The 23,877-nt window shown below is 40.0% G+C and overlaps 1 protein-coding gene across 1 annotated transcript in view; it reads left to right on the plus strand.

Annotated features, from left to right (window-relative positions):
* BMPR2 (bone morphogenetic protein receptor type 2) overlaps positions 1 to 23,877 on the plus strand; it is a 168,203-nt gene that overhangs the window by 48,051 nt on the left and 96,275 nt on the right. The window lies entirely within an intron of this gene.

The raw sequence follows: 23,877 nt of genomic DNA on the forward strand, positions 1-23,877 counted from the left end.
AGGGGTCTAATCAGAGCTACAGCTGCTAGCCTACCCCACAGCCACAGCAACGTGGGATCTGAGCCGAGGCTGAAACTTACACCACAGCTCACAGTAACGCCAGACCCTTAACCCACTGAGCGAGGCCAGGAATCAAACCCGCAACCTCATGGTTCCTAGTCAGATTTGTTTCCGCTGTGCCAAGACGGGAACTCCTAGGGCCCCCCTTCTTTTAAAAAGCAGGAAAAAAGTGCTGTTGAAGGTAGCAAAATATTACAGCAGAACTTATCACAACATTGTATGTCAACTATACTTCAATAAACTTTAAAAAATGAAAAAAGATAGCAAAATATATAGCTTTTTCTTCTCTTCCATAATTCTCCTTTGACTTGCCTTAGGGTTTTTTTAATCATTTAATGTCACTTTAAGTAAATAAAAATTAACAATTTAAATCATTATCATGAATTTTACCATTCATTTTTTTTTCCTCTGAAAATTGTTTTATTTTTCTCCACAATCTTTGGCAGCAAGATTTTTTTTTTTTTTTTTTTTTCCCACTGTACAGCAAGGGGGTCAGGTTATCCTTACATGTATACATTACAATTACATTTTTCCCCCAGCCTTTCTTCTGTTGCAACATGAGTATCTAGACAAAGTTCTCAATGCTATTCAGCAGGATCTCCTTGTAAATCTATTCTAGGTTGTGTCTGATAAGCCCAAGCTCCCGATCCCTCCCACTCCCTCCCCCTCCCATCAGGCAGCCACAAGTCTCTTCTCCAAGTCCATGATTTTCTTTTCTGAGGAGATGTTCATTTGTGCTGGATATTAGATTCCAGTTATAAGTGATATCATATGGTATTTGTCTTTGTCTTTCTGGCTCATTTCACTCAGTATGAGATTCTCTAGCTCCATCCATGTTGCTGCAAATGGCATTATGTCATTCCTTTTTATGGCTGAGTAGTATTCCATTGTGTATATATACCACCTCTTCCGAATCCAATCATCTGTTGATGGACATTTGGGTTGTTTCCATGTCCTGGCTATTGTGAATAGTGCTGCAATGAACATGCGGGTGCATGTGTCTTTTTTAAGTAGAGTTTTGTCCGGATAGATGCCCAAGAGTGGGATTGCGGGGTCATATGGAAGTTCTATGTATAGATTTCTAAGGTATCTCCAAACTGTTCTCCATAGTGGCTGTACCAGTTTCCATTCCCACCAACAGTGCAGGAGGGTTCCCTTTTCTCCACAACCCCTCCAGCACTTGTTATTTGTGGACTTATTAATGATGGCCATTCTGACTGGTGTGAGGTGATATCTCATGGTTGTTTTGATTTGCATTTCTCTTATAACCAGCGATATTGAGCATTTTTTCATGTGTTTGTTGGCCATCTGTATATCTTCTTTGGAGAAATGTCTATTCAGGTCTTTTGCCCATTTTTCCATTGATTGATTGGCTTTTTTGCTGTCCATTCATTTTTAATACTGTGTGATACCCATTTAAAATGCAAACATGAGAATATTTAACTCAGAGTTCCCAGTGGGGCACAGTGGGTTAAGAATCTGACTGCAGTGGGTTAGGAATCCAGTTGCAGCAGCTCAGGTCACTGTAGAGGTGCAAATTTGATCCCTGGAGGTTAAAGGATCTGGCATTGCCACAGCTGTGGTGTGGGTCACAGCTGTGTCTCAGATTCAGTCCCTGGCCCAGGAACTTCCATATGCCACAGGTATGGCCATTAAAAAAGAAGAAAAAAAGAGGAGTTCCCATTGTGGCACAGCAGAAACGAATCTGACTAGGAACCATGAGGTTGCTGGTTTGATCCCTGGCCTCGCTTAGTGGGTTAAGGATCTGGTGTTGCTGTGAGCTGTGGTGTAGGTGGCAAATACAACTCAGATCTTGCGTGGCTGGCGCTCTCTCTCTCTCTCTCTCTCTCTCTCTTTCGTCTTTTTAGGGCTGCACCCAGGGCATATGGAAGTTCCCAGGCTGAGGGTTGGATTGGAGATGTAGCTGCCAGCCTATGGCCACAGCCACAGCAACACCAGATTCTTAACTGCCTAAGCTAGGCCAGGGGAACCCATGTCCTCATGGATACTAGTCGGATTCATTACCACTGAGCCACAGTGGGAGCTCTTACAGCAAGTACTTTTAAAATAAATACAAATTTAGATTCTTATAAGCATTAGTATTAATTAATGTTAGGAATTTGCAGGCACTCTAATCAGTCTTGTATCTTTGAGATTTGAAAGAAGCAGGAAATAGGGCGTAGGACTTACAAGGAAACGGGAAGTCTACTCATGTTTTTATTTCACATTCCAGTTGAACTATCTTGGAAACCCAGGGTAAAGCAACAAACAATGGTTGTATATGAGTTTTCTTCTTTTTATCTATCTCTTTATCTACTTTGTATAATGGTTTTATTTTAGGATATTTGGGATGGAGTGTCTTGTGTCTAGACATGTCTGGAATGTCTTGAATTGATTCATTACTATCAGGGACATTGTGTTTCTCTGTCAAGGAGATAATGAGCTTTCTTTCCATTCTTATTTGTTAGTCAAAGAAACAGTACTCTTTAAAGGTTCATTAAAACGGGTATGTGATTCAAAAAATAAATAAATTATTCAGGAAGTTCCCCTTGTGGTGCAGCGGAAATGATTCCGACTAGTATACAGGAGAATTCGGGCTGATCTCTGGCCTTGCCCAGTGGGTCAGGGATCCGGCATTGCCATGAGCTGTGGTGTGGGTCGAAGATGTGGCTCAGATCCCGCATTGCTATGGCTGTGGCATAGGCTGGCAGCTGTAGCTCTGACCCGACCCCTAGTCTGGGAACCTCCATATGCCATGAATGCAGCCCTAAAAAAGAAAAAAAAAAAAAAAAAACAACAAAAAAAACCTTTTAGATCAAACAGATTGTGGAAAGAACTAAAAAAGATCTCCACATAATAACCTAACTATGTAATAAATGAATAATATATAATTAACACTGAGGGGAGTGGAAAGGAAAAGAACTAGCCTAAGTTACTTTGAAAAACCATAAAGCTAGAGACAAAAAATATTATACACAAATATTGTACTCTGGTTAATAAGTTTCTTTCTCACAGCGGTAACGCCATATCTTTTAACCCACTATGCCAGTTTGAGAATTGACTCGCACCTCCATAGTGACTGGTGCCGTTGCAATTGGATTCTTTTTTTTTAGGGCCGAATCCGAGGTATGGGTTAGGGTTAGGGTTATGGATCAAATCAGGGCTACAGCTGCCAGCCTGTGCCACAGCCATAGCAACCCGGGATCCAAGCTGCGTATGCAGCCTACACCACAGCTCACTTCAACGTCGGATCCCCAACCCACTGAGCCAGGCCAGGGATCGAACCTGCATCCTCATGGATACCAGCCGAATTTGTTTCTGCCACAACAGGAACTCCCTGCAATCGGATTCTTAACCTCCTGTGTCACAGCAGGAACTTTTGGAACATTTAATGGTACTAGAAAGTAAGACTGTCCTCAAAAAATGATGAGTATGTTGGAAGGATACAGCTAGTTTGAAGTCACTTCCATCGACAAAAGCTGGGAGAAAATACATAATGATAGTACTGGGTTACAATTCATAGACTAAAATGTCTATGAGTCTAGTAACATAAGCAGTAGAGAAGGGACAGCTTTTTTTTTTTTTTTTTTTAATTAATAAACTTTGTGAGTTCTTTTGTGGTATAGCAGCTTAAGGATCCGTCATTGTCACTGCAGCGGCTTGATTGCTGCTGTGGAATGGGTTTGATCCCTGACTCAGGAACCACATGCAGCAGACAAAGCCGAAAAAAAGAAAAGAAAAAATATATGTTTTAGGAGTTCCCATTGTGGTTCAGTGGTAACAAACTTGACTAGTATCCATAGGACACAAGTTTGATCCCTGGCCTTGCTTAGTGGGTTAAGGATACGGCATTGCCATGAGCTGTGGTGTAGATTGCAGACGTGCTTGGATCTTTCCTTTCTGTGGCCGTGGCCTAGGCTGGCAGCTACACCTTCGATTCAATTCCTAGCCTGGCAACTTCTACATGCCGAGTGGGTGTGCCCCCCCCCCCCCAAAAAAAACAAACCCTGAAAAAAATATGTTCTAAATAAAATGTTGAAAAGGCAGATAAGTGTTTTATATTTCTAAAAATACGGTGGTAAAGAAAAAAAAATACGGTGGTAGAAGTTCCTGAAGTAATAAAATGATGAAGTCACCAAAATTTATGACTAAATTTCCATTAATCCTTTTTTTTTCTTTGTCTTTTTTAGGCCTACGCCCATGGCCTATGGAAGTTTCCAGGGTAGGGGTCATATTGGAGCTGTAGCTGCTGACCTATACCGTAGTCATGGCAACTCCAGATCCAAGCCGCATCCATGACCTACTGTGCAGCTTGCCACAGTGAGCAAGGCCAGGGATTGAACTCACACCTTCATGGATACTAGTCGGGTTTCTTAACCCACTGAGCCACAACAGGAACTCACTCAGTTAGTTCTTTAGGCAGATTCATTTATCCTTGGCAGTTTTTACTTTAAAATTGTCATGAAATGGCTTCCCTGGTGGCCTAGCGGTTAAGGATTCAGCTTTGTCACTGCTCTGGTACAGGACCCTGTGTTGCTGTGGCTGTGGTACAGGCTGGTAGCTGCAGCTCTGATTTGACCCCTAGCCTGGGAATTTCCATAATCCCCAGGTGCGGCCCTAAAAAGACAAAAATAAATAAATGAATAAATAAATATAGACTGGGTATCAGGATATTTAAAGTCTTTCCAGGTGTTTCTAATGGGCAGCTAAGGCTGAGCTTTATAGCAAGATTTCTGTTTGTTTTTTTAGATATATATGTATTTTAAATTAAAGTATAATTGATTTACAGTATTGTGCCAATTTCTTCTGTACAGCATAAGTAACCCAGTCATACATATACGTAAATTTTGTTTCTAATGCTAACCTCCATCATGTTCTATCCCAAGAGATTGGATATAGTTCCATGTGCTATACCGTAGGATCTCATTGCTTACCCATTTTTTAAATTAATTAATTAATTAATTTATTTATTTATTTATTTATGCCATTTCTTGGGCTGCTCCCGTGGCATATGGAGGTTCCCAGGCTAGGGGTTGAATCGGAGCTGTAGCCACCGGCCTACGCCAGAGCCACAGCAACGCGGGATCCGAGCCGCGTCTGCAACCTACACCACAGCTCACGGCAACACCGGATCGTTAACCCACTGAGCAAGGGCAGGGATCGAACCTGCAACCTCACGGTTCCTAGTCAGATTCGCTAACCACTGAGCCACGATGGGAACTCCTGCTTACCCATTTTAAATACAACAGTTTGCATCTATTAATCCCAAACTACCAGTCCCTGCCACTCCCACCCTCCTCCCCTTTTGCACCCGCAAGTATGTTCTATATGTCTGTGGGTCTGTTTCTATTTTGTAGATAAGTTTATTTGTGCCATATTTTAGATTCCACATATAAGTGATATCATAGGGTATTTGGCTCTCTCTTTCTGACCTTCTTCATTTAGTATGATAATCCCTAGTTGCATCTGTGTTGCCACAGATGGCATTATTTCATTCTTTTTTTATGGCCAAATGGTATTCCTGTGCTGCAGCTCATGACAGCCCAGATCCTTAACCCAGTGAGAGAGACCAGAGATCAAACCCACATCCTTATGGATACTAGTTGGGTGCTTAATCCACTGAGCCATGACAAGAACTCTGTACCACATCTTCTTAATGCATTCATCTGCCAGTGGACATTTAGGGTTTTTTCCTTGTCTTGGATGTTTTGAATAGTGCTGCCATGAACAAGTGGGTGCATGTATGTTTTTGAATTACAGTTTTGTTCAGATACATGCCCAGGAGTGGGATTGCTGGATCATATGTTAGTTCTATATTTAGTTTTCTGAGTTACTTTCATATTTTTTTCCATAGTGGTTGTACCAATCTACATTCCCACCAACAGTGTAGGACAGTTTCCTTTTCTCCACACCCTCTCCAGCATTTGTTATTTGTAGACTTACTAATGATGGCCATTCTGACTGGTGTAAGGTGGTACCTCACTGTAGTTTTGATTTGCATTTCTCTGATAATTAGTGATGTTGAGCATTTTCTCATGTGGTTGTTGGCCATCCATGTGTCTTCTTTGGAGAAGAATGAGAGAAAATAGTTTCAAATGATGCAACCCACAAGGGCCTTATCTCCAAAATATACAGACAGCTCATACAACTCAACAGAAAACAAACAAAAAAAAAACCCAAAGCCAATTGAAAAATGGGCAGAAGACCTGAATAGACATTTTTCCAAAGAAGACATGGATGGCCAACAGCCACATGAAAAAATGCTCAATATCACTAATTATCAGAGAAATGCAAATCAGAACTACAATGAGGTACCACCTCATACCAGTCAGAATGGCCATCCATCATTACTAAGTCTACAAATAACAAGTGCTGGAGAGGGTGTGGAGAAAAGGGAACCCTCCTACACTGTTGGTGGGAATGTAAATTGGTACATTTGTGGTTGTCTTTTTGTTTGTTTGTTTGTTTTTTAATTTCCTTTACTGTGCAAAAGCTTTCAAGTTTGATTAGGTCCCATTGGTTTATTTCCATTTTTATTTCTGTTACTCTGGGAGACTGATCTAAGAAAATATTTGTACAGTTGATGTCAGAGAATGTTTTGCCTATGTTCTCTTCTGGGAGTTTTATGGTATCTTGTCTTATGTTTAAGTCTTTAAGCCATTTTGAGTTTATTTTTGTGCATCATGTGAGGGTGTGTTCTAGTTTCATTGACTTACATGCAGCTGTCCAGTTTTCCCAGTACCACTTGCTGAAGAGACTTTTTCCCATTTTATATTCTTGCCTCCTTTTTTGGAGATTAATTGACCATAGGTATCTGGGTTTATATCTGAGTTCTCTAGTCTGTTCCATTGGTCTGTATGTCTGTTTTGGTACCAGTACCACAGTCTTGATTACTGTAGCATTGTAATATTGTTTGAAGCCTGAGAGTCATACCTCCTTCTTGGTTTTGTTCCTCAGGATTGCTGTGGCAGTTCTGGGTCTTTTATGGCCCCATGTAAGTTTTTGGATTGTTTGTTCTAGTACAGTGTCTTTCTTTTTTTTTTTTTTTTTAACATGTGCCAAGAACTGTAGTAACTTCCTATTTGTAGTTTACAGTGTAGAGTATAATATTCTACCTTACTAACCGTACCCTTTTCTGTAACTCCTTCCTTAAAACACACACACACACACACACACACAGAGTCTCCTGCTCTCTCTCTCTCTCTCTCATACATACACTTGCTCTCTGTAGTTCATAGTTCATCAGAACTTAATGTTTCATAGTTCCTATTTCCGTGGTTCTGTTCATATTATTCTTGAATGCATTGTACCTCTTGATACCATTGCAAATCTTTCATCTTTCTTCATGTCTCTAGCTTGATGTTTTTACATTCACGCATAGGATTGTTTACTTCTGTCATGGCACTTTTCCTTTTCCAAAACTGTTCTTCATTTACTTCCTGGCTAAGTTATTGACACCACTATTTACCCTATTGTCTAGCCACAAATACAGGAGTTATCTTTGGTTCATGATTATTCTCACATTTTCCATGACTCTTTCCACCAGAGCATCCAACTAGACACCAAGGTAATCCTATCATTTCTAGAAAATTAGGATTTTCTATTTTCTAGGAAATTAACATCATCTAGAAACAACTAATAGCATCTACACCATGCAGAAATTATTTTCTTAACTTTTAAAATAACCTTTGAGGGGTTTTTCTTATTTCCATGGTACAGGTGAGGGAACTAAGTTCAAAGTGGCTTAAGGTTAAATATTAAAATTTTGTGTGACTTCAAGGCCTATGTTAGTTTTGTTTGGCCTTATAAATATTTCTCCAGTCCATTTCCTTCTCTTTATTTCTCTCTGTTCCTGCCTTTATCATTTTTTCTCTCTGGATTATTGCAACAGCTTTCTAACTTACAATGCCGCTCTTCTCTCCCTCCCCCAATCTCTTTTTCATACTCTGCCAGAGTGCTTCTCTGAAATACAAATCTACTCATTTCATTCCCCTGCTTAAAATTCTTCAGTGGTTCCCCATGGCCTACAGAATGAAGTTCAAACTCCTTATCATGGCACATCCATCATCTGGTTCCTGCTTACATTTTCAGCATCATTTTCTATTACTCTCTCCCTTCCCTACTCTGAATTCCGGCAAAACTATTTATGGTTACTGGAACTTAACATGTTCTTGTCAAGCTTTTGCTTTTGGAATTTTCCCCTTGCTTGGAATTTCCTTCTCTCCTGGTCTGCATTGTGAATCCTTACTTTTCTATCTCAGTTCACTTCAAGCTACAGTTCTGTGATGTGCACATTTAAAAATATTTCTTGGCTTTCCCTTAGGGGTGAGGCAGTGTTAGGCTAGTCTGCTTCCTTTTTTTTTTTTTTCCTTCTTCCAGTAGAACATTTACCACATTGTACTTTGTTTCTCTTACTGTTACATGGTAGCATCCTTGAGAGCAGAACTTTTTTTTTTTTTTTTTAATTGAAGATGATTATCTTTTTTAACACTAATCCCTAGTATAGAGTCTGGCACTGTAGATATTAATCTAATCTGCTTGGGCTGCCATAATAATACTATAGATTGGGTGGTTTAAACAACAGAAATTAATTTTCCTGTATTTCTAGAGGATAGAAGTCAGGGTGCTGGCATGGTTGGAGTCAGGGTTCTCTCCCTGACTTACAGATGGCAACCTCTCCCTGTGTGTCCCCCTGGCCTTTCCTTGGTATGTGTGTGTCTGGGTAAAGGGAAAACTTTTTCTCTAGGAACTCACACTTACAACCTCATTAATTATCTCCTAAACACCCTATTTTCAAATAGAGTCATATTGGGGGTGACACTGAATTTGGAGGATGCATTGAATTTGGGGGGATACACTAAATCTATAGCAATATTCAATATTTGGTGAAAGAATTCTTAAGCTATTTTATCATTTGCTGTTTATATAATTGTCTTTGCCATTAGATTATACATTTCTTGAGAGTTGGGGTGTTTTCTGTTTTTGAATTTCTTGGACTGTGAGTGTGTGGATTTTCAAAAATTGTTGAATGAACTAATTTGATTGTATTATAGAATGAGATTGTTGATGATGTGTTTAAGTCAGTTGCCTATGTAGGGCTTTTGGACTACTAATTTTGACTGACTTTCTGCTCCAGATCTCTTATTCTTTATCTTCATTTTTCAAGGCAACAATTATTACTAGTTTCTTAAATCCTTTCAGAAGTATTCTATTTGTACCTACTTATTATATATATTTATTACTACAGTGTTTTATTTGTTTTGTTTTGTTTTTTTGTCTTTTTGCTATTTCTTGGGCTGCTCCCGCTGCATATGGAGGTTCCCAGGCTAGGGGTCAAATCGGAGCTGTAGCCGCTGGCCTACACCAGAGCCACAGCAACGAGGGATCCGAGCCGCGTCTGCAACCTACACCACAGCTCACGGCAACGCCGGATTGTTAACCCACTGAGCAAGGGCAGGGACCGAACCCACAACCTCGTGGTTCCTAGTCGGATTCATTAACCACTGCGCCACGACGGGAACTCCTACAGTGTATTTTTAATTAGAGGTAATGAAATAAAACCAGCATAATGTAATAAATACAGTACTTTTTAAACCACAGATGTTTGTTTCCTTCCCTTGTCTTTCAGGAAGGGACGGCTTCTAAAGAGCTCATGCAGTCAGAAAATTCCCTTAGGATTTGTTTTGTTTTATAGTTTAATTATCAGACCACAAAGGTTCCTCATGTTCATTTAGAAGTAGAAAAGTAATATCTGGAGTTCCTGTCATGGCACATTGGAAACAAATCCGACTAGGAACCATGAGGTTGTGGGTTCGATCCCTGGCCTTGCTCAGTGGGTTAAGGATCTCTCGCTGCCATGAGCTGTGGTGTAGGTCACAGACAAGGCTCAGATCTGGTGTTGCTGTGGCTGTGGCGTAGGCCAACAGCTACAGCTCCACTTGGACCCCTTGCCTGGGAATCTCCATATGCTGCGGGTGTGGCCCTAGAAAGACAAAAAGACCAAAAAAAAAAAGTAATATCAGGTAATGAATTATTTCTTACTTGTTATTTGAGGTTATTCTGTGTCCTGATGTTTCATTCCATTAGCACAGTGGTACTAAACCAGAGGGGATTCTGCATCCAGGATATTTGGTAATGTCTAGAGACATTTTTGGTTGTAATGACTAGGGGATGCTACTAGCATTTACTAGATAGAGGCCAGGGATGCTGCCAAATAGCCTATTGCACAGGCAGCTCCCATAACAGTCATATGGGCCAAAATACCAGGAGTGTTGAGATTGAAAACCTCTGTACTGACATAAAGAATAATAATGAATTGAGTATAGCCTCTCTCATTCTTTCTGTAATTTTAGACTATGTTGACTGTTCTTTTAATGATTTTATAATTTTAAACCTAACGTTATCCCAGATTAGGAGTTCTCCTATGGCACAGTAGGTTAAAGGTCTGCTGTTTTCACTGCAGCAGCTTGGGTGGCTGCCGTGGCTTGGGTTTAATGCCTGGCTCAGGAACTTATGCATTGCACAGTTTGGCCAAAAAATTAATAATAATTAAAATCATTTTTAAAAATAAAGTGATCCTAGATTAGATGTTATCTAACATGCAACGAATGTGTACATTTGTTTCTCATTCTTTTTTTAATAATTTATTTATTTATTTATTTTTTTGTCTTTTGTTGTTGTTGCTATTTCTTGGGCCGCTCCCGCGGCATATGGAGGTTCCCAGGCTAGGGGTCCAATCGGAGCTGTAGCCACCGGCCTACGCTAGAGCCACAGCAACTTGGGATCCGAGCCGCGTCTGCAACCTACACCACAGCTCACGGCAACGCCGGATCGTTAACCCACTGAGCAAGGGCAGGGACCGAACCCGCAACCTCATGGTTCCTAGTCGGATTCGTTAACCACTGCGCCACGACGGGAACTCCCTGTTTCTCAGATTCTGATCTTAAAGTATTTAAACTCATTTTTTTATATAGTTGTTGACATTTGTGTTTACACGTTTTCACTTTAATTAAAAACATACCAAGGTGTTCATGTGTGGCTCAACGGGTTAAGAACCTGACACTCTATGAGGCTGGGGTTTTGATCCCTGGCCTCACTCAGTGGGTTAAGGATCTGTCACTGCCATAAGCTGTGATGTAGGTCACAGATACGGCTGGGATCCCATGTTGCTGTGGCTGTGACATAGGCCTTAGCTGCAGCACTAATTCGACTGCTACCCTGAGAATGTCCATATACTGTAGGCACAGCCACAAAAAGGAAAAAAAAAAAAAAAGAAAGAAATACGTATATCAAAGGCAGGACATCTGTTTTTCTTAAAACTAAGATGATAAAGTGGTTCTTAACTGTTCAGCGTACTTTGCTGCCCCCTCCCCCATTTTAAAATAAATTTTATTTGAGTATAGGTAACTTACCATGTTGTGTTAGTTTTAGGTGTACAGCCAAGTGAATCAGCCATACATACACATATATATTCATTTTTTTTTTTTTTTTCAGATTCTTTCCCCATATAGGCTATCACAGAATGTGTGTGTTTAGGGCTGCACCCACAGTATATGCAGTTTCCCAGGCTAGGGGTCAAATCGGAGCTGCAGCTGCTGGCCTATGCCACAGCCACAGCAAGGTGAGATCTGAACAGAATCTGCGACCTACACTACAGCTCATAGCAATGCGGGATCCTTAATGTGTGTACTTGGTCATGACTCAGAAAAAGCATTTTTTACAGTTTTAATTATGAAATGGCACATCGGAGTTCCCGTCGTGGCTCAGTGGTTAATGAATCCGACTAGGAACCATGAGGTTGTGGGTTCAATCCCTGGCCTTGCTCAGTGGGTTAAGGATCCAGCAATTTGCAATAGTGCATGGTCTGTCTTTTGAATTAGCAAATTCTGAAGACATCTATGTTACATAGATGAGATGTTACATGTAGGATGAAATCCTGCCTTTTTATTGAAGATTTGATTTCTTTGCTTCTTTTCAAGTACTATTTTATAATTCTAACTTATTTATGGTCCTATTCCTAGAAAATGATGTATTCTTTTTGTACAGTTTTTCCAGTTGTACTGAAAATAACGTCAGTCCAAATTGGTTTTGTCAAACTTGGCAGTTTTGCAAGAAACATGACTATAGAATTCTTTACTAAGTCTTTGCACAGTATTTTGTCTTGCAGTAGGAATTATATTTTACTCAGCTTGCTTTTTCTTATTTTTGCGCTTTATGTATTATACAAATGGAATGTTCTTTTTAGTAAATTAGTATCTCTTTGTGACCATCCCTCAAAAACCTTAAATTTATCTTTCTCTGGAATTTCAACTGATTGTTTATATCTTTGCTTCTTCTATTTTCAGTTGTTGCAAATAAACTTTAATTTGTTGTATACCATTTTGTGGAAATGGTTTTTATTCACATGTCTGTATGTCTATCTTTATGTCAGTACCACACTGTCTTGATTACTGTCACTTTGTAGTGAGTTTCGAAGTCAGGAAGTGTGACCCTTCCAATTCCATTCTTCTTTTTCAAGATTGTTTTGGCTATTCTGAGTCTTTTTTGCATTTCCATATGAATTTTTTTTTTTTTCTTTTTCTTGGGCCGTTCCTGTGACTATGGAGGTTCCCAGGCCAGGGGTCTAATTGGATCTGTAGCTGCCAGCCTACGCCAGAGCCACAGCAACGCGGGATCCGAGCCACATCTGCGACCTACACCACAGCTCACGGCAATGCCAGATCATCAACCCACTGAGCAAGGGCAGGGACCGAACCCGCAACCTCATGGTTCCTAGTCAGATTCGTTAACCACTGCACCACGACGGGAGCTCCCTCCATATGAATATTAGTAATAGCTTGTAAATTCTGCAAAAAGGAACCTGGTATTTGATAGGGAATGCATTCAGTATGTAGATCAATTTGGAGAATTTTGCCATTTTAAAAATATTAAGCCTTATTACCCATGCACATGGGATGTGCTTCTTTTATTCAGTCTTCTTCAGTGTCTTTCAGTGACTTTTTACTTTTCAGTGTACAGACCATGCATTCTTTTTTTTTTTTTTTTGGCTGCCCCACAGCACATGGAATTACCAGGCCAAGGATCAGACCCAAGGTGCAGATGCGACCTACTTATCCCACTGTGCTGGGCCAGGGATTGAACCTGCAACCTCACGGCTTGGATCTGGCGTTGCTGTTGCTTGGCGTAGGCCGGCAGCTGCAGCTCTGATTCCACCCCTAGCCTGGGAACCTCCATATGCTGTGGGTGTGGCCCTAAAAAGACAAAAAAAATTACAAAATATACTGAAAGTAGGGTAATGGAAATGTTTTCTTGAGGAAGTCACATAACTTACCTGGATTAGCAGGAGGTTACTTTAACATTATTATCCTCTTCAAATTTCAATGATTCTGTGATTTTGTTTTTTCAGCTCAGAGGTATTGTATTGTCCCCCTCAACCTGAAACCCTGTACCCTCTTGCACTTAATCTCTCTTACCTTCTATACACACTTACCTACCCCAGCCATTGGCAACTTTCTTTTTTTTTTTTCTTTCTTTTTGGTCTTTTTTTTTGCCTTTTCTAGGGCTGCACCCACAGCACATGGAAGTTCCCAGGCTAGGGGGTCTAATCGGAGCTGTAGCCACCAGCCCACAGCAACACCGGATCCTTATCCCACTGAGTGAGGTGAAGGATTGAACCTGCAACCTCATGGTTCCTAGTCGGATTCGTTAACCACTGAGCCACGACGGGAACTTCCATAGGCAACTTTCAGTTTACTTTCTATCTTCATTTCATCTGGATATTTTATGTAAATGGAATTGTATAATTTGTGTTGTTTTTTTTTTTTTATGGTTGACTTCGTGGTTCATTCTTCCTACATTATGTATCAATATCTTCTTTCCTTCTCTTTCTTCCTTCCCTCCATCTCTTCCTTCGTTACATTTTCTTTATTGGCAAAAATCATAACATAAAATTCACCCTTCCAACAATTTGCAAGTGTGCAACTAAACGCACATTGTTTTGTAGCACATCTCTAGATACTTCTATCCTGCATGACTGAAACCCTAAACTCGCTCCTCTCCCTCCCTCCTTCTAGCCCTTTCAACCACTATTCTGCTTTCCATTTCTATGAGTTTGACTGTTTTAGATACCTCATTTGTGGAGTTCCCACTCTGGTAAAGTGGGTTAATAATCGGGCTTGTCTCTGTCGAGGCCCTGATCCCCAGTCTATTGCAGTGGGTTAAGGATTCAATGTTGCTCCAGCTGTGGTGTAGGTTACAGCTGTGGCTTAGATTCAGTCCCTGACCTGGGAACTTCCATATGCTGCAAGTGCGGCCCAAAAAGAAAAAACAAAAATAGAAAACTAAATACCTCATTTGAGTGCAATCATACAGTATTTGTCTTTTAGTGTCAGCTCTATTTCTCTAAGTATAATGTCCTCAAGTCTTATCCATGTCTTAGTATATGACAGTATTTTCTCCTTTTTTAAAGAATGAATAATATGCCATTGTATATATATACCACATTTTCCTTATCCATTCATCAGTCAACATTTAGGTTGCTTCTGCCTCTTGACAGTTATGATTAAGGCTACAATGAATATCATGTTACAGACTGAATTATGTGGTCCCCTCCCAAATTCATATATTGGAGCTGTAACTCTGAATGTGACTGTATTTAGAAATAGGGCTGAAAACTGTGAGAAATAAGTTTCTGTTGTTTAGTTACCCACTCTGTAGTATTGTTATAGCAGCTATAGCTGATTAATATCATGGGTGTGCAAATACCTTTTTGAGATTCTGTTTTCAATTCTTTTGGATATATATCCAGAAGTGGAATTGGTGGATCATATTTGGTAATTCTATTTTTAATATTTTGAGGAACCTTCATACTGGTTTCCATAGTGGCGGCACCATTTTACATTCCCATTAGTGGTACCGAAGAGTTCCAGTTTTCCCAAATACTTAGTAGCGATGATTATTCTCTGCTTTTTTGATCATGGCCATTCTAATGGGTGTGAGGTGATACCTTGTGGTTTTGATTTCCGTGATGATTAGTGATGTTGAGCATCTTTTCAGGTGCTTCTAACCATTTATATATCTTCTCTGGAGAAATAATTCAGATTTTCTAGTTTTCAGATTGGGCTCTTGGTTTGTGGTCATTGAGTTGTAGAAGTTCTTCATGTATTCTGGAAAATAATCTCCTATCAGATATATGATTTGCAAGTATTTTCTCCTATTCCATAGGTTGCCTTTTCACTCTTGATGGTTTCCTCTGCTGGGCAGTTTTAAAGTTGGACGGGGAGTTCCCGTCGTGGCGCAGTGGTTAACGAATCCGACTAGGAACCATGAGGTTGCGGGTTCGGTCCCTGCCCTTGCTCAGTGGGTTAACGATCCGGCGTTGCCGTGAGCTGTGGTGTAGGTTGCAGACGCCGCTCGGATCCCGCGTTGCTGTGGCTCTGGCGTAGGCTGGCGGCTACAGCTCCGATTATACCCCTAGCCTGGGAACCTCCATATGCCGCGGGAGCGGCCCAAGAAATAGCAAAAAGACAAAAAAAAAAAAAAAGTTGGACGGAGTCCCATTAGTCTCTATTTGCTTTTGTTGCCTATTCTTTTGTGTCATATCCATTTGTCTCTATTTGCTTTTTTTCTTTTTGCTTTTCAGGGCCTCGCCTGCCCCACATGGAGGTTCTCAGGCTAGGGGTCCAATTAGAGCTACAGCTACTGGCCTACGCCACAACCATGCCAGATCCGAGCCGTGTCTGTGACCGACACCACAGCCCACAGCAACACCAGATCCTTTACCTACTGAGTGAGGCCAGGGATCAAACCTGCAACCTCATGGTTCCTAGTTGGATTCATTTCTGCTGTGCCACGATGGGAACTCCTCAGTTTTCTTTTGTTGCCTATTGTTTTTGTGTCATATCCATAAAATCATTGACAAATCAAATGTCCTAAAATTTTTCTCCTATATTGTCTACTAGGGGTTTTATAGTTTCAGGTATTATGGTTAGGACAGTGAACCAATGGCTTTTTTTCCTTATGGCTAATGAAGCTATGAATATTTGCGTACATGTATTTATGTGGATATATGTTTTCAGTTCTCTCAGGTGCATATCTTGGAGAGCAGTTCCTCCATCATATGGCAACTCTTTTGAGCTTCTATTGAAGCTCTACCAGACTGTTTCTTAAAATGGCTGCAATATTTTATATTCCCATCAGCAATATATGAGTATTCCAACTTATCTGTATCCTTGTCAGCACTTATTATGTTTGTTATTTTCATTGTAGCCATCCTAGTGGGTGCTGTTATGATTTCCTGGATGTATCACATAACAAATTTTAAGACTAGTGCAAGAAAGAATATGCCTCTGTGTTTACTTGTATTTCCAAATAAGGGGTAATTTTACTGTTGATATCTCTGCCCACTATCTCAGAAGATGTTTTGCATTGTAATACCCTCAGAGGAAGGTGTTTTTACCTTGGCACTAATGACATCATGTGCTAAATGTTTTTTTTGTGCGTGTGTAGGGAAATATATGTGCATTCTAAAATTTTTTAGCAGCACTTCTGTCCTCTCCTGCAGAAGCCAGTGGTACCATCATCTGCAGTTGTGAGGGATAAAATTACCCCTGGTTGAGGACTTTATTGCCCTAGAGAAAGAAATAAAATATTATTCTTTTGTTTATATCCTTTTTTTGGTCAGCTAGATTTTGATGTTTTTGTCATTCACAATAGTCTTTAACTTTGCTCAACAGAATTTTCCACAGTTTTTATCTTTCAAATAGGAAAAATGGATTATTGCCTGAAAGCTTGCTAAATAATTCTCAGGGGCGTTTTTCTCTGGTGAGTTTTGATTTCGATTCAGAAGTTAGAGATAAAGTGTCTTCATTTTTTTTTTTTCCTTAGAAAGTTTATTTTTGAAATAAAGATTTTGGGCACATATGCTTGTGAAGAAACTTTTAGAATTATATACTAGATACTGAGCTAGATGAGACCTTAAAGAAGGTTTAATTTTTATTTATTTATTTAGTCTTTTGTCTTTTTAGGGCTGCACCCATGGCATATGGAGGTTCCTAGACTAGGGGTCGAATCAGGGCTGTAGCTGATGGCCTATGGCCACAGCCACAGCAACTAGGAGATCTCAGCCATGTCTGCAACCTACACCACAGCTTGTGGCAATGCCAGATCCTTAACCCACTGAGTGAGGCCAGGGATTGCACCTGTGTCTTCGTGGATACTAGTCAGATTGGTTTCCACTGAGCCATGTAGGGAACTCCTAATTTACTGTTTTTAGATTTTTTAGAATGCAACCTAGAGAAATTATGTAATTAGTTTCAAATAACATTGTAACCTCATTGGTGATGGTAAGAAGACCAAAAGATCTAGGGTGTTGATTTAGGACTGGTGTGTGTGTGTGTGTGTGTGTGTGTGAGAGAGAGTGTGAGTGTGAAGAATTGCTTCTTTGTTTTTTTGTTTGTTTGTTTTGCTTTGTAGGGCCACACCCAAGGCATATAGAGGCTCCCAGGCTAGGGGTTGAATCAGAGCTACAGCTGCCAGCCTACATCACAGCCACAGCAATGCCAGATCTGAGCCGTGTCTGTGACCTACACCACAGCTCATGGTAACACCAGATCCTTAACCTACTGAGCGAGGCCAGGGATTGAACCCACATCTTCATGGTTTGTAGTCAGTTTCATTTCTGCTGCACGACAATGGGAACTCTATTTGTTTATTTTTGGTTTTTTGGATTTTTTGTTTGTTTTCTGCTTTTGTAGTGGTGAAGGTAAGTTTATTTAATATATGGGCAAGAAAAAATTAGTTCAGGAGTTCCCGTCGTGGCGAGTGGTTAACAAATCCGACTAGGAACCATTAGGCTGTGGATTCGATCCCTGCCCTTGTTCAGTGGGTTAATGATCCGGCATTGCCATGAGCTGTGGTGTAGGTCGCAGATGTGGCTCGGATCCTGCGTTGCTATGGTTCTGGCGTAGGCTGGCAGCTACCCCTCCGATTGGACCCCTAGCCTGGGAATCTCCATATGCCACAGGAGCGGCCCAAGAAATTGCAAAAAGACCAAAAAAAAGAAAGAAAGAAAAAATTAGATCGCTTTTTAGTAAAAGTTAATTTGTAGCCTCACTTCATATCATACATACAAATAGTGACAGGTGGATTATAGTGATAAATAGTACAAAAATAATTTTTTAAAAAAGCTAGGCAATGGGAAAATAGAAGTCAACATTTTAGGGCAGTGAGTGGAACACTCTGTATGATACTCTAATGATGAATTCATGTCATCATACATCTGTCCAAACCTATGGAATGTGCAACTCCAAGATTGAACCCTGAGTTTCTGCTGTGGCAGAGTAGATTAATGATCTGGCTTGTCTCTGTGGAGGTGCTGGTTGGTTCCCTGTCTTGGCACAGTGGGTTAAGTATCTGCCTTTGCTGCAGCTGTGATGTAGGTTGTAGCTCTGTCTCAGATTTGATCCTTGGCCTAAGAACTTCCATGTGCTGAATATGTGGCCAAAAAGGAAAAAGAAAAAAAAGAGTGAATCCTAAGGTAACTGTAGGCTTTGGGTGATTTATAATATGTCATTGTAGGTTGATCAGTTGTTAAAAAAAAAAAAATGCACCACTTGAGGATGTTGGTAATAGGGGAGGCTATTCAGCTATGAGGGCAGAGGGCATATAGGAAATCTCAATATCTTCCTCTCAATTTTGCTGGCCCTCTAAACCTGCTCTAAAAAATTGTCTTTATTTAAAAAAAGGAACCAATAAATTTTTTTAAAAAATAGAAGTTGAACACTTATCAACTCTCTGGAGGAAAAAAGATTTTCTTTATTTAGTGTGATGGCAAAATAAACTAAAAAGAAAATGTTGATAAATTGACAATGTAAGAGTTGGACTATTTGCTTTTTTTGGTTGTTGTTGGCCACACCAGTGACATATGCAAGTTCCCAGGCCACAGACTGAATCTGAGCTGGAGCTGCAAACTACCCCACGGCTGCAGTGCACAGTTTGCAACACTGGATCCCTAACCTACTGTATTGGGCTGGAGATGGAACTGGCACTTCCACAGAGACTAGCCGGATCATTAACCCACTGTGCTACAGTGGGAGCTCTGTTGCTTTTTGACAAAACAAAACTCCTGTGTTCCATTGTTTCATTAGGAAGATGTGTTCTTTTGATTCCCACTTCATTGCTTTCTCTGTAGCACCATGTTTTATTGAGATAATAAGCTCTCTCCACCCAATTTAATTTTTTTTTGGAATAGATCATATTATGAAAAATATAGTTCTATAAATAAGTGGTTAGCTAGGAATTTATATATGAATGAAAAGCTGGTTATAATAAAAGCTTAGGGCTTACTTATTTTTTTATGGCTGCATGTGAGGCATATGGAAGTTCATGGGCCAGGTATTGAATCTGAGCCTCAGCTGCAACCTACACTGCAGCTGCAACAACACTGGATATTTTAACCCACTGCACAGAGGCTGGGAATCAACCTGCCCTGTGTCCTCAGAGTGACCTGAGCCACTGCAGTTGGATTCCTAGCCCACTGTACCATAATGGGAACTCCACAAACATAATTTTTATAGATAATTTTAAACTTGAAAATTAATATACTGGTGAGAAAATTTCTTTATAATTAAATATGTACAATAATTTTTAGTTTCTGGAATTTTACATCTGCTTATGGTTTTTTTTTTGTTTTTTTTTTGTCTTTTTGTCTTTTGTTGTTGTTGCTATTTCTTGGGCCGCTCCTGCGGCATATGGAGGTTCCCAGGCTAGGGGTTGAATCGGAGCTGTAGCCACCAGCCTACGCCAGAGCCACAGCAACACGGGATCCGAGCCGTGTCTGCAACCTACATCACAGCTCATGGCAACACCGGATCGTTAACCCACTGAGCAAGGGCAGGGACCGAACCCGCAACCTCATGGTTCCTAGTCGGATTCGTTAACCACTGCGCCACGACGGGAACTCCTGCTTATGGTTTTGTTAGTTGATTTCCTCTCTATAAATCATCATAATGGGCCTTTTAGACCTTCAGTTTTGATATCCTGTTAGTTTAATGTAATAAAGAATATGTTAACGATACCAGTCATAATACCACCAGATTTTGGAATATCCTTTGAGACCTTTTATATATTCTCTCTTTCTCCCTCTCTCTCCCCTTCTCCCCCTCCACACAAATTTACAAAAATGGAATTATGTTATGTCAATGTTTAATATGGTCTTTCTCATTTAAAAATGAATCAGTCCCCCCCATCAGCAAATCAAATCTGAATGATTTTTTATGGCTACATAGTATTTTATTTTTAAATATGCAATGATTTTGATAACCTAAATATTTATCAGTAGAGAGCTGATTGTTTCCGGTTTTTACTGTTATAAACATTCCTCCAGTAAGTTCGTTGATGCATATTTATGTGTTGGCTCTTTATTTCTTTAGCATAAAAATGTGAAATTTGGGGTCTTAAGAGCATCCATATTTACAATTTTTATGTAAAATACCAAGTTGCTCTTGAGGAAAGCTGTGGTGAATTATGTAGATAGAGAATATTTTTAGGATATTCTAAAATTTAGTCTTGAAAGAGTCACTACTGAGAATGACTATGGATTACAACATGGGAGGAAAAGCTGGGTCATTCAGAGCCTCCTAGGAGATTTATATATATTTATTTGTTTACCATTTTGTGACTTTTTAAATTTTCATCATTAGAGTATAAGTATGTGGAGAGTGGAGTCAGTGTCTACTAGGCCGCAGGATATATAGGTCTCTTGGAGGCTTGGGCCTGGTTTGTATGCTTTTCTATGGTTTACTTTTCCTGTGAATTAGGGGCGAGTAACACCTCATTGCTGTTTGAGAGTTCAGATTACTGGAGGCATTTTTCTCAGTCTAGGATTATTGTTGTTATAGAGTATGTGGGGACGTGGGGGCATTTTATGTCCCCCCCCCCCTTCCCCTCAGTCAGTTGGATACCCTTTGTGGATGGAGAAACTACTTGGTTTTTGTTTTTGTTTTTCTCCTTTGGCCACTACTGCTGCTACAGCATTGAAACATCAATAAGTAATTGTGATAAAACTGGTAATCATTACAGTACTGATAAAGCTGTGATTTATTTGCATGCTTTTTGATTTTGATAGAGACAGAAAATCTGAGATATTATATGATTTACCTTTAAAGTTACATAGTATATCGCCTCAGTCATGTTTAACCAAGAAATCATTTCAACTAGTGATCTGGTGCCTCAGGCTCAAGTCCAGTCAGATAGCTGGTGGACCTGGCAGCACAGTGCCCAAGGCCCATGTCCATTCAGAGAGCTGATCAGCCTGGCAACCAGTACTCAAAGTGTGTGGGTTTTTGTGGGGTTTTTTTGTCTTTTTAGGGCCACACACATGGCATATGGAAGTTACCAGGTTAGGGGTCGAATTGGAGCTGTAGCTGCTGGCCTACATGACAGTTCATGGCAACACCGGATCCTTAACCCACTGAGTGAGGCCAGGGATTGAACCCACATCCTCATGGACACTAGTTGGGTTCATTAACCGCTGAGCCACGATGAGAACTCCAGAGTGTGTGTGTTTTAATCAGCCTTCAATTTCCTTTCTCTTTAAGTATCTATGCAGATAAAGAGTTAACATAGCAGACTTGCTGTCCTTAGAAAGATCTGCTTACAAGATTGGTCCTTGCCAGCATCTGAGAAAAATTGCATTCTGGGAATGTTCCCACCATTTCTCAACTGATAAAGTGGTTTACTATGCTTAATCTATTTGTACAAACAATACGGTTTATGTTGTGCACCTCCTTTTCTGATAGGAGTATGAAATTTTGGTGTGTGCTAGGCAGAGGGTTCTTCTGTGACCTTAGAAACAACTTCGGACACTGAGTCTCTAATGAGTTTCCTTGGGTAGGCATTTAATCTGTGTTGTCACAATTCAGTACTGGAGGAATTTAGTGCATTCTTTCTGACTCCATGAGGAGAAGACTCTTGGAAGCATGTATCTGGTTTCCTCTGGACATCACCTCACAATAGCTTTTCCCTTTGTTGGTTTTGGTTCTATATTATTTTGCTGTAGTAAATTATAGCCGTAAGTATGATGATGTGCTGAGTCTTGTGAGTCCTCCCAGTGAATCACAGAACTGCAGGGTAGTTTCAGGGATTCCCAACATGGTATTAAATTCAGTAACATTGTAAGGAGGCACCTTATGAAGATTGTTGTCTTCCAACTCTTCTCTCTCTTTGACATTTTGGGAATGCTCAGCAGGATGACAGTTTAATCTGTTGTAATTTGGATATGTAAATATGTAAATTAAGAAGTAATTATTTAATTCTTAAAAGGATTGGAAAAATAAGTAACTTTCTTACTTGATTTTGGGGGGGCGGGGTGTAGGCATGAAGAAGTTCCCAGGCCAGAAATCAGACCTGAGCCACAGTAGTGACATCACTGAATCCTTAACCACTAGGCCAACAGAGAAGTCTCAGTTACTTGAGTTATTATAATTGAATTTAGAAATTTGAGTTTACACCAGATTTTATAGGAACATTTCTGTTAGGTAGGTTAAGATACTCTCTTTTTGCAGTAGTACCCTGAAATCCAGTTATGTTTGTCCTGAGAAATTTGTGTTCTAGGAATGGGATACTGTTGCTTCAGTTTTTCAGTTTTTTGCCCCATTACTGCAAGGTTCCTGTGTTGTTTATTTTAGATAGTTCATTTTGACACTTAGATAAACAGAAGCCAAACACACAAGCATACCCAGAACTAGTCCCTGAACTTTGTTCCAGGGTAAAGATAAGGCATTTAGACTTTTCCAGTATAGATAAATATATTACAGCTACTGAAAAATGGATGTTATGTGACTTGGATTGTTTAGATAGGCAGTGTAGGTCTTAAAAAAATTCCTGCTAACAGAGCTGAGGAAAAATTTATATTCATTCATAGAACCAGCTTGTAAGAGGATTATAAATTAGGCATAAGATTCTGTGACTCGGGAAAACATTTGTATGTATCATTTCACAACATGTATGAACAATTCCTCTGAACTGTGTTGTCCTGTTTCTGTTCAGTTTTATACTGTATTCCTGCCTTTTTGAAAATGTACTTAGTTGCGGTATAAATTGCAGGTGCTTGCCTAAACTGTGTAACTTAATGAATTTTTATAATTGTATATGCTGTGAAACTCCTCCACCACAATGAGTATACAAAACATTTTCATCATTCACCATAGATTCCTTATGCTCCTTTTTTGTTTGTTTTTTTGTTTTCTTTGTCTTTTTAGGACCTCACCCTCGGCATGTGGAGGTTCCCACGTTGGGGGTCTAATTGGACCTGTAGCCACCAGCCTACGCCACAGCCACAGCAACGCTGGATCCTTTACCCACTGAGCAATGCCAGGGATGAAATCTGCAACCTCATGGTTCCTAGTCAGATTCGTTTCTGTTGCGCCATGACAGGAACTCCCCTTGTGCTCCTTTGTAGTCTGGTTTTCCCTCTGTCCCTAGCACCAGGCAATCACTGATTTACTTTAGATTACTTTTATTTTCTAGGATTTCACATAAATGGAATCATATGATATGTTCTCATGTGTAGTGTCTGTCACTCAACACAGTAATATTGAGATTTAACCGTATTATTGCATGTGTCAGTAGTTTATTCCTTTTACTGCTCAGTAATGTTTATATGGATATATTACATTTTGTTGATCTGCCTACAAATTTATGGACACTTGGATAGTTTCCATTTGGGGGGCATTTGTAAATAAAGCTGCTCTAATTTCTGCATGGACATACAGTTTCATTTTGCTGGAGCACCCCACTTTTTTCATTTTTGTAATATTT

The sequence above is a fragment of the Sus scrofa genome, chromosome 15, assembly GCF_054392235.1.
Source record: "Sus scrofa isolate SSC_HxYL_T2T_F1_AM1 chromosome 15, Sscrofa_HxYL_maternal_Yorkshire_Landrace_v2.0, whole genome shotgun sequence".
Taxonomy (NCBI): Eukaryota; Metazoa; Chordata; class Mammalia; order Artiodactyla; family Suidae; genus Sus; species Sus scrofa.